The following is a 10,002-nucleotide window of genomic DNA, read 5'->3' as shown; positions in this document are numbered from 1 at the left end:
CAAAGAATAGCTTAGGATGAAGTAACGTAAGTGTTTTGAGGAAATCCTTGGGAGTGATGTGGCTATGAGTTTTGTTATTAGGAAGCGTTCGGAACCGTTTAGGATGAGGTTGTTATTTGGGATTTGAGTACCTGGCGTTACCTTGTTGTCTAATCTCCCTTTTTCTTTGACCATAAGCGTTACCGTTCATACCTCTCTTCCTCGCTTCGTCGTGCTCCTCCTTTAAGTTTGAAAATCGTAACCTATGAAACTCTTTCTTTGACATCCTTGTTGACCTGACTTCGACTCTTACCCCTAGGATGTTCTCCATAGGTCTTTTGTTGGTTAAGTTTGAATTCTTCAATCGTACTTGGTAGTTATGTTCTCTAAGTTGTTTTTCAATTTGGACAATTTTTTTAAAACATTTCAAGCTACCATTTTTTGGTTTGTTGTTAGAACTTTATGTACTTTTAGAAAACTTTACCTATTTTAAAGGTTTGAAGATTAAAATTTGATTTAATTCTATTTTGTTCTTTGAGTATAGACTTCTTTATCATGATTTTTGATTGCTATGCCCGAGTTACTTTTAATTTTGCTCAATTTCTAAATGACTTTGATTTATTTAAGACTTACTTGTCAAAGTTTAATGTTATAATTTCAAGAATTTGACTTATTTTAAAGTTTAACAATGAATCTTTTAATTTTCATTTGGCTCTTGCAAAAGAAAATTTGAGTGGATTATCTTTTTCTTTTGGTTTTAACGTTGATGGATGTTAGGACTCGTTATTAAAGGCGTCTAATAACTTGCCCTACGCTTGTCGGCGAATGATTTTTGTTTTAAATTTGTCTTTGACTTGGAAAGTTAGCGTTCTTGTGTGCACAACAAGAGCAATTTCGTTCCATGAATGAGACTTATACTTTTGAAAACTCTTCATTAATGTTCTTTAAAGTATTTTGATTTTCGATTCATACAAATGATTTTCTTTTTGACCTTATCTTTGATTTGGAATGTGATGTTCTTGAATGCGTAACGAGAGAACTTCCGTTCCTTTAATGAGAATCTGGTTATGTTGGAAAATTATACTTGAAACTTTTGAAAGAACTTCAGTTCTCACAAAGAGTAACCTTTTAATGTTTCGATTGCCGATTTCAAAAAGTCCAGTTTTAATTTTGTACCTTTCGTTTCTACTTTCAAGTTTCGAGGACGAAACTTTTTAAAAGGTGGGGTGATTGTAACACCTGCGAATTTCCCATTTTTAGAATTTATAATTTAATTAACCGTTCTATTGTTTTATTTATATTTTAAATTATTTAATTTAATTAATTTCGTTCTAAACATAAATTTTATAAAGGTTACATTTTTTATAAGCTTGTTTATATAAAAATAAATATTTTAGTCAGATAGTATTAATAGAGATGATAATAATAATAATAATAGTTTTCCGTCATAAGTTATAGACATATTTCCGTCTAGCAAAGATCGTCGCATTTCTCTTGTACAACTATTTTAATTCGGACCAACCCGATTCCGACAACAAAACACACTCACCTACCTCTCTTACACTCTAACTTGAATAATCCTATTATTATTATTATTATTATTATTTTTTATTATTATTATTATTATTATTATTATTATTATTATTATTATTATTATTATTATTATTATTATTATTATTATTATTATACCTGTCCCCACCCCCTCCACTTTCCCTTTCTCCTTTCGTCTAACCTGCACCAAGAACAACAAATCAGCAAGACAACACTTTTCATAAAAGCTTTAAACTTCATTTTCATCCGTCTTCAACACAGATCCCGTCCCCATTTCTCAACCAAATTCGAAAATTTTTATACCATTCTCTTCCCCTTTCCTTCCTCCTCCTTTCAAGGTAAGAAAGTCTTGTTTTTATAGTGATTCCAGTTTTACCCGTCTCATGAAAGTTCTGATTCTTAGCTCTTTTATCTCTTTTTCGTCCCTCTAGTTGAAGAAACTAAAGACCCGGTGGGAGGCTCGTACTTTTTAGACGTTTTCCTTGGAGTTTTGAAGGGCAAAAAGGTAACGGTGATAGGTTACTCGACATTATGTCAAGATTACGTGTTTATGTGAATCGTTTATTTCATATGTATGTTTGTATGCTTTTATCTTGCTCCCTGATTGTGTTTACTTGACGAAAAATCGAGTCTTTAGCTCCATGGTTATTTACTTTTATAAGATGATTGTTGTTGTGGTAAAATGGTCAGAAATGGATGGTTTTGTATTGCGTTTTCGGGATTGTTTTTAGTCATAAAAATGGTGATTTAAGGACTGTTTTGGAGTACCATCTTTGGTCCGATTTGGGTAGTGTTTTTGGGCAGTCGAGATAGAGATGATAGGACTGGTTAGAGTTGATCTAAGTCTGTTTTGGGACTGTTTAAAGTCATGAATTATCACCTTACAGCCTTTCTGTTAGAAGCACTATCTTTTTTTTTTATAAAGGAGGTACATGGCTATGCTGATCACCAACGTTGACCTTATATGGTCAGTTTGCCAAGTCCTTGTTTCATAGTTCGTATAATTCACATTATATCCACATATGACATAACGATGGTTTTGTTAGACAATTGCGACACTAGGTAACCAGAAATAGGATAGTGCTTAAGTTCAATACATTGACAATAATAAACTTATTGAGTAATAGATGCAGGGAACAATTGTCCTTTACTCTTTATTTTAGCACTAGAATGTGGGATGTTACTCGTCCTATTGCAGGGTTCGGCACTGTTTTGGATAGGAAGAAGGGGTTATTTTTTACTTTGTTTCTGGGCAGAATAGGGGCTGGTCTGACATGTTTGGGCAGGAATGCGGACTGTTTTGGGTCAGCTAGATGGTATTCGAATAGGCTTCTTTAGATGGCTAAAATGAATGTTTGGGACGAGTTTATAAGAACCCAAAACTGGGCTGTCTCGCACTATGATGGTGGCTGGTTGTTTGAGGTCGTGTAGGGGCTATCCAAATGGCGCCTCTGAGTCGTGGGTCGAATTTATTTTAGCGCAAATGTGATTCTTTTGAATGATTTAAGTTTCCGTCTCGTGTTTTAGATGATGTAATTCGTTAAATATCGTTCATTTATATATTTTTCTCACATGATTTATAATTATGGAACTCATTATTTAATTATACCACTTATATATGAAATGACATGTTTCCATTATAAGATGAACCCAATTTAATTATTTATGCCTTGTAAGTAATAAATGATATATCTTACATTTGAGTCATTTATAATTGAATTCTTGTTTTGCTTATTATAAATGGTCCATTTCCGTTTATTTACATATTTATTCAAGTGACAAGTATTTAAGAAATGACTCACTAATCCATGTTTACGAGTATAACTGGACTTGGATTGTCTTACTTGGATTATCATCGGCTCATTACATTATTAGTCTCTTTCCAAGTTGATTCGTATCGCTTGGTTGAGTTGTATTCTTTTGATAATGCCTTTATGCTATACCTTTTTGCTTGACTTATCTTTACGCCTCTTTCGGACTGTCCTGCCGATTGTGGGTTTAGCTCATATCTTCTGCCTCTTTCGGACTGTCCTGCCGATTGTGGGTTTTCGATTTCCGATCTGTTTTCGAGTCTTGGATGCGGACCGTTCTGCCGCATGTCGAATCGGGAACGGTACTGTCCCGAGAGTCTGGCCAGATTTAGACTAGGACTGAGTCTTGGGAGTACGATTGTCGTCCTACCAGGGGAATTATATATTTATATATGAGTATTAAGGGTCTTGCTTGGTTATAGATATTGGTATTTGTCTTTCAAGGCAAGAGTTATGCCTTGTGTATTTTGTCTTGGTCCTATCGGATACTAGGGGTGAGCTATAATCCCTCTAGTTGCGATATGATCGTCGGGATTGATGTTCCCATCCGTTCTTATGGTGAGATGCAAGCCATAAGTATGAATGTGACATTAGTAGCCACGTCCCGTGCAATGTTTGCTAAGTGGTTTTCCAAATAATGGCTACGGTTTCTATTCTTGTAATTTGCATTAGTCGATCCCCTACTTAACTGGTTCACATGATTCAGATTCTAATCTCATATCTAGGTTGTAATTCCTTGAAATACGTACTTTTGCATAAATGACCGTATTCTTGTCTTTCATATTATTTAATGGTCTCACGTGAACAGTTGAATCTTTATTATGCTAATGTTGGCCTATCTTGTTCCATCTCAATTATTTGCCATGTTTACATATAAACTTGTTTGATATTCTTATCTTTTGTATGTATCTTATATGACTTACCTGTTTTAGTTCCTTGTCATGTTCGTTTTGACATTTTGTGGCTAGGAGAACCTTGAGTTACTCCTCACTGACTGTGGCGTTCATGTTTACATGAATGACAGGTACTAGTTGGTGCATTTATGGGGTGAAGACATGTGTGAGTTAGCGAGCACTTTGGCCTTGTAGTCGGTTTATTAGGATTTCTTAGACTCACCTTTTATTGTATTGTCATTCGAGGGATATATTTTCCCTCACCTTTGACTATCACGTTTGTATAATTAAATCTTTATTTCCGCATTCTTTATTTATGTTTTGGATTTTAATGAACCCGCGCTTTAAATTTTAAAAGTTTCAAAAAATTTCCTAATTTCCGCTTGAATTTTATAAGTTATAATTCCGCGTTATCGCGGGGTGTCACACTAACACCTTGGAAGGAAATTCAAGTCATTTTGCCAATGAGACCTGATTCACACGTACCACATGTAGAAAATTCGAATGCGGAAATAGTCCCATTATCGACGAGTTTCTTTACACGTTTCTCATTTATGTGTCCCATTCGACAATGCCATATATAGGTTTGATCTTTGTCACCAACCTTTAATTTATTATTATTCACGTGTAATACTTTCGTGGTTTGATCTAAGATGTAAATTCCATTCATGGAAACTGCTATGCCATAAATCATTTCATTGAAAGAGAAAATACAGCTATTATCCTTTAGTAAAAATGAAAATCCGTCTTTATCAAGTACGGAAACTGAAATAATGTTCTTAGACAAACTGGGTACATAGTAACAATTATTTATAAATAACTCAAAACCACTTGGGAGTTGAATTACATATGTTCCCTTCGAGACAGCAGCAACTCTGGCTCCATTCCCGACTCGCAGGTCCACATCACCCTTTCCGAGAGGTGTGATGTTTCTTAGGCCCTGCAAATGATTACACGGATGAGAACCACAACCAGTATCAAGTACCCAAGTTCTGAAACTTGCATGGTTAATCTCAATCATATGAATATAAGATGACATACCAACAGGAACGACGCGGCCTTCTTTGATGTCCTCACGGTAGACGGGACAGTTCCTCCTCCAATGTCCAGTCTTGTAACAATGGTGGCACTCAATGTCACAGTCCTTGCTCTTTGCCTTGCCCTGTGAGTCACTAGTCTCACCGGACCCACTCTTACCGTTTCCTGGCTTCTTGAATTTTGGCTTACCTACAGTTAGGTCGCCTGGAGCTTTGCCCTTACCTTTAACCTTGTTGGAAATCATGAGAACATCCTGCTTCATGCTCCCACTCAATTTCATATCCTTCTCGGTCTGTACGAGAAGTGAGTGTAGCTCATGAGGACTCTTTTTGAAGTCATTCATGTAGTAGTTTGCCCTGAAAAGGGCAAAACCATCGTGAAGAGAATGAATCATTCGGTCAATGACAATGCTCTCACTGATTTTACAATCAAGTGCCTCCAATTTCTGGACGTTCTCAATCATGTTGAGAATGTGTGGGCTAACAGGTTGGCCCTTTTGGAGTTTCGCATCAAAGAAGCGACATGTATGCTCATAAGTAACGATCCTCGGTGCTTTTGAGAACTTGTTAGTGAGCGTGGTGAAAATCTTGTTCGCACCTTGGGCAATGAAGCGTCTCTGCAAATTGGTTTCCATTGCAAAGATGAGTACGTTCTTTATCGCACCCGCTTCCATAACGAAATCACTATAAGCAAGTGACTCGTTAACTCCCGCATTGGGGCCTGGGTTTACCGGTATTGGCTCAGTTAAGTACTTGAGCTTACCATCAGCAATGGCAAGCATTTTAGTAGTCCGCCTCCCGATCCCAAAGTTGGACCCATCATTCTTCAGTCGCGTGTACTGATTCATGTTGTCCATAAAAACTTTCAGCTAGGACTCGCGTCCAAGTGTGGCACTAGGCATTGGGATTTGGTTATTTCCAGCCATTTGTTGTAACAGTAAAATAAATGTGTTCTACACTGCGAAAAGAAGAATAAATAATAAGCATGTGCATCGATTTTAATTTAAGTCTAATGATCTAATGTCATAACGCGAAGACTCAAGCATTTATACAATTGACCTTCCTCAAGAATTATATAAATGATCCCAAGACTCAATTATCTGTAAATTGATAAGCCAACCTTTTGGCTAATTCTACTGTTAGAATTCTTGGTCGATAAATTTCTGCAAATTCTATCTTTAGTCCATCGTAATCACGAGAAACTCTTCGGACTATAATGTTGAGATAAACTAAGTCAACACAAACTACTTACCCAATGTAGAAGGGGTCATATTATGCTTACCGACGAAGAAGGGATTCATAGTTGTTTGCCCTTATAAAGAATAATCTCAAGTTCCGTTTTAGAGGAAGATCCCATCAGCTTTATTTTAATTCATTTTAAGTGAACTAATATCTAGCATGCGTGAATGAATAAACTAAGGTGATGGCTTAATAAACATGTGACATCTGTATGTCTATGAAAACTAACATACAACCTATATGTGTCAATTTTCATGCATTTTAGTAGTAAGTGCTTTGGTTTTAGGCGGAAAATGATGCATAAACTATCATGTGAATGAAAAGTAATAGGAATGAAAAACGTAAAAAAAAACAATAATAAAGTCCTAGTGTGGCCTATCCTATCAAAATGAACATTAAATACAAATTTGGAATCCATCTTTGGACCCGAGAAGCTTGTCTCGATGTTCCATCTTGATCCATGTAGCGGGAGTGAGCTCCAATCTCCATCTTTAGTCTTCTTTGAAATTACAATAAATAAATTACATAATAAACCTATTTATTACATTATAATTTCTAAACCCAAAAACTAAAGAAAATAAAGGAGATTTGAGATCTCAAATTACATAAAAATTATGTTTCCTTCATTACGAAAACATAATTGACTAAGGCCACACTAAGTATTACAAATTACAACCGATTGCAAAATACGTAAATAAAACCATTCAAACGATTCATTCAACAAAAGAAAAGCATCAACTAAAAATTAAACATACAAGACATAATTCTTTAATTATGTAGATTAATTTTATCCAAACCACCTATTTAATTGATCAAATTAAGTGACAATTCCTCAATTAATCACATTAAAATCTTAATTCACATTAAACTTGTAATATGAATTTAATCCAACAATATTTTAAACTTCTTTAAAATAATTAGGTATCTTAAAATTGTGAACCGTTTCACAACAATTAATCATACATTGTAAATGTAATGTATAATTAATATTGGCCAAAAACAACAAAGAAAAAAAACAAAAAAAAAATTTCTCCGAAATTGCTCTCGGCATAACGAAAAAAAAAACAAAAACAAACTTATTTTTTTTTTCTTTTTCGGCAAAACAGCAAAAAAAACAAAAAAAAGCAGCCCGTTTTTTTTTCTTTTAAACACGGTTTTTCTGTAAAAACCGAAACAAAACAAATTTTTGTTTTTTTTTAAATCTGCCCTGCATGACCAGTAACAGGAACGAAAAAAAAACCCTAATGCCCCCCTTTTTTTTCTTTTGCGGCAAAAATGCCCTAAAACAAAATTCGATGAAGAAAATCGTTTACAGGTGCTATTAGAACATGATTAGCATATGAATTAATTAAAATGATTAATCTTATATGCCAAAAACTATATAGCAAAAACAATTTTTATATCATCAACATGACGATTCCATTTACAATTTAATTTAATCCGAATTAAATCAAAGCATCTACAAATTCATTTTATTATCATCTTAACTGATTAAAACAACAATATGTATGAATCAAATGGAAATAAAAATATCAAAAACAAAAAAAAAAATCGGTTGATCAGACGAGGCAGTCGGTCGACCAGGGGTAGTGGTCGATCAACCATACCGAGAAACGAAAACAGCTACGGCAAAAAAATTTTTACAGCCGAAACCCTAATTTTTCGAGACCAAATTTTTGTTTACATCCAATTTTATGAAAATCATCAAAATAAAATTCGTGGCCTTGGCTCTGATACCACTTGTGGGATTTATCTGTATGCATCCCTTTAACTTTAGGATTATAACGAAATTTATAATGATGAAACTAGTCATAAAATAAATTGCATAAACAAAATCGTAAAGGATTCAGAAATAACCTTCGGTCCTAGCTTTTATGGCCTATGAACAATATCGCAATGATATTCTCCTATCAGTTGCACCCAAGACGATATGAGATATGCCCTTGTTCTTTTGCTAGAATCAATCCCCCAAACTAACTGATTAACTTTAGGTTTTTTTTGTGGTTTTTTTTTATGAGTGGAGGCTAGGTTATAATAGAATTAGGTTAAGAAATTAATCCCCTCTCCGCTTATAATTACCGAAAAATAAGAGGAGAAAATGGGAATATTTATTTTCCCTCTTCACTCGGTTTTGACCGAGATATCCACAACAAATATGGAGAAAAATCTCCTTATATTAAGTTGTTATCTAAAATGTATGTGTATTATTATAAATTGTCATTTATATTCTTCCGTATTAATAATTCTATATACAACAGCTTGCAGTCGATATATTAATGCCGGTCTGTAATAATTTATAATGACAATATCGTATAATATATACTTCAATTATAAATATCGCATATTTACAATTAGCTAATTAAATATAACCGATTACATTTAATTACGAATTAACATATTAATTCGTCTAAGCTAACATTATATACATTAATTAAATATAACTTATTATATTCAATTTACGAATTGACAGTTAATTCGTCTCAGCTAATATTATTTAATCGGCATTAAATAATCGTCTCTTCAACACATTGACTAACTGTTTAGTCATATAAGGCATCAATGTGATTACATATCCATAACCACATCTCTCAAACACATCCTTTAGGTGTGACTTTTAGGGACCAGTTGATCACCACCATCTGTATGATAATAACGTCAAACTTTCTAGCAAGCCAACCGTTATTAGGTTATCGTTAATCAACTGATAAAATACGAAGTATACCCTTGTGAACCTGTAAGAGATTTACAAATGTTATCACACTAATTTGTGGAGGACACAAGCTCCAACAGTTTTCTACCTATAGGTAGTGGGATGACTTTGAGTAAGTCACAGTGTCCTACTGAGCCAAAGGATATTGAATGCATGAAATCGATTCCTTATGCTTCCGCTGTTGGATCGATCATGTATGCTATGATGTGCTCTCGTCCTTACGTCTCGTACGGTTTGAGTATGACGAGTAGTTATCAGAAAAATCCAGGTGAGAGTCACTGGATAGTCGTCAAGAATATTCTTAAGTACTTAAGAAGGACTAAAGATTCATTCTTGGTGTTTGGAGGAGAATCTGAATTACATGTAAAAGGTTATACGGATGCCAGTTTCTAAACCGATAGGGATGATTTGAAATCCCATGCTGGTTTTTTCTTTTTGATGAACGGAGGAGCGGTTTGCTGGAGAAGTTTTAAGGAGTCTATGACAGCTGATTCTACAATGGAAGCTGAGTACATTGCAGCCTCAGAAGCCGCGAAGGAAGCTGTTTGGATTAGGCAATTCTTAAAGGGACTGAAAGTAGTTCCGACCGACGAGGATCCTATCACTTTATATTGTGATAACAGTGGAGCAATTTTTCAAGCAAAAGAGCCCAAGTTTAGTAACAAGTCTAGATATGTACTTAGAAAATTTCATGTAATTAGAAATTTAATTGAAAAGAAGGAAATTACAGCCTTTAAGGTTGCGACAGCTGATAACATCGCCGATCCTTTAACCAAGTCATT

The sequence above is a fragment of the Silene latifolia genome, chromosome Y (assembly GCF_048544455.1).
Source record: "Silene latifolia isolate original U9 population chromosome Y, ASM4854445v1, whole genome shotgun sequence".
Lineage (NCBI taxonomy): Eukaryota > Viridiplantae > Streptophyta > Magnoliopsida > Caryophyllales > Caryophyllaceae > Silene > Silene latifolia.
The sequence above is the reverse complement of the archived record's forward strand: the minus strand, read 5'-3'. Positions refer to the sequence as shown.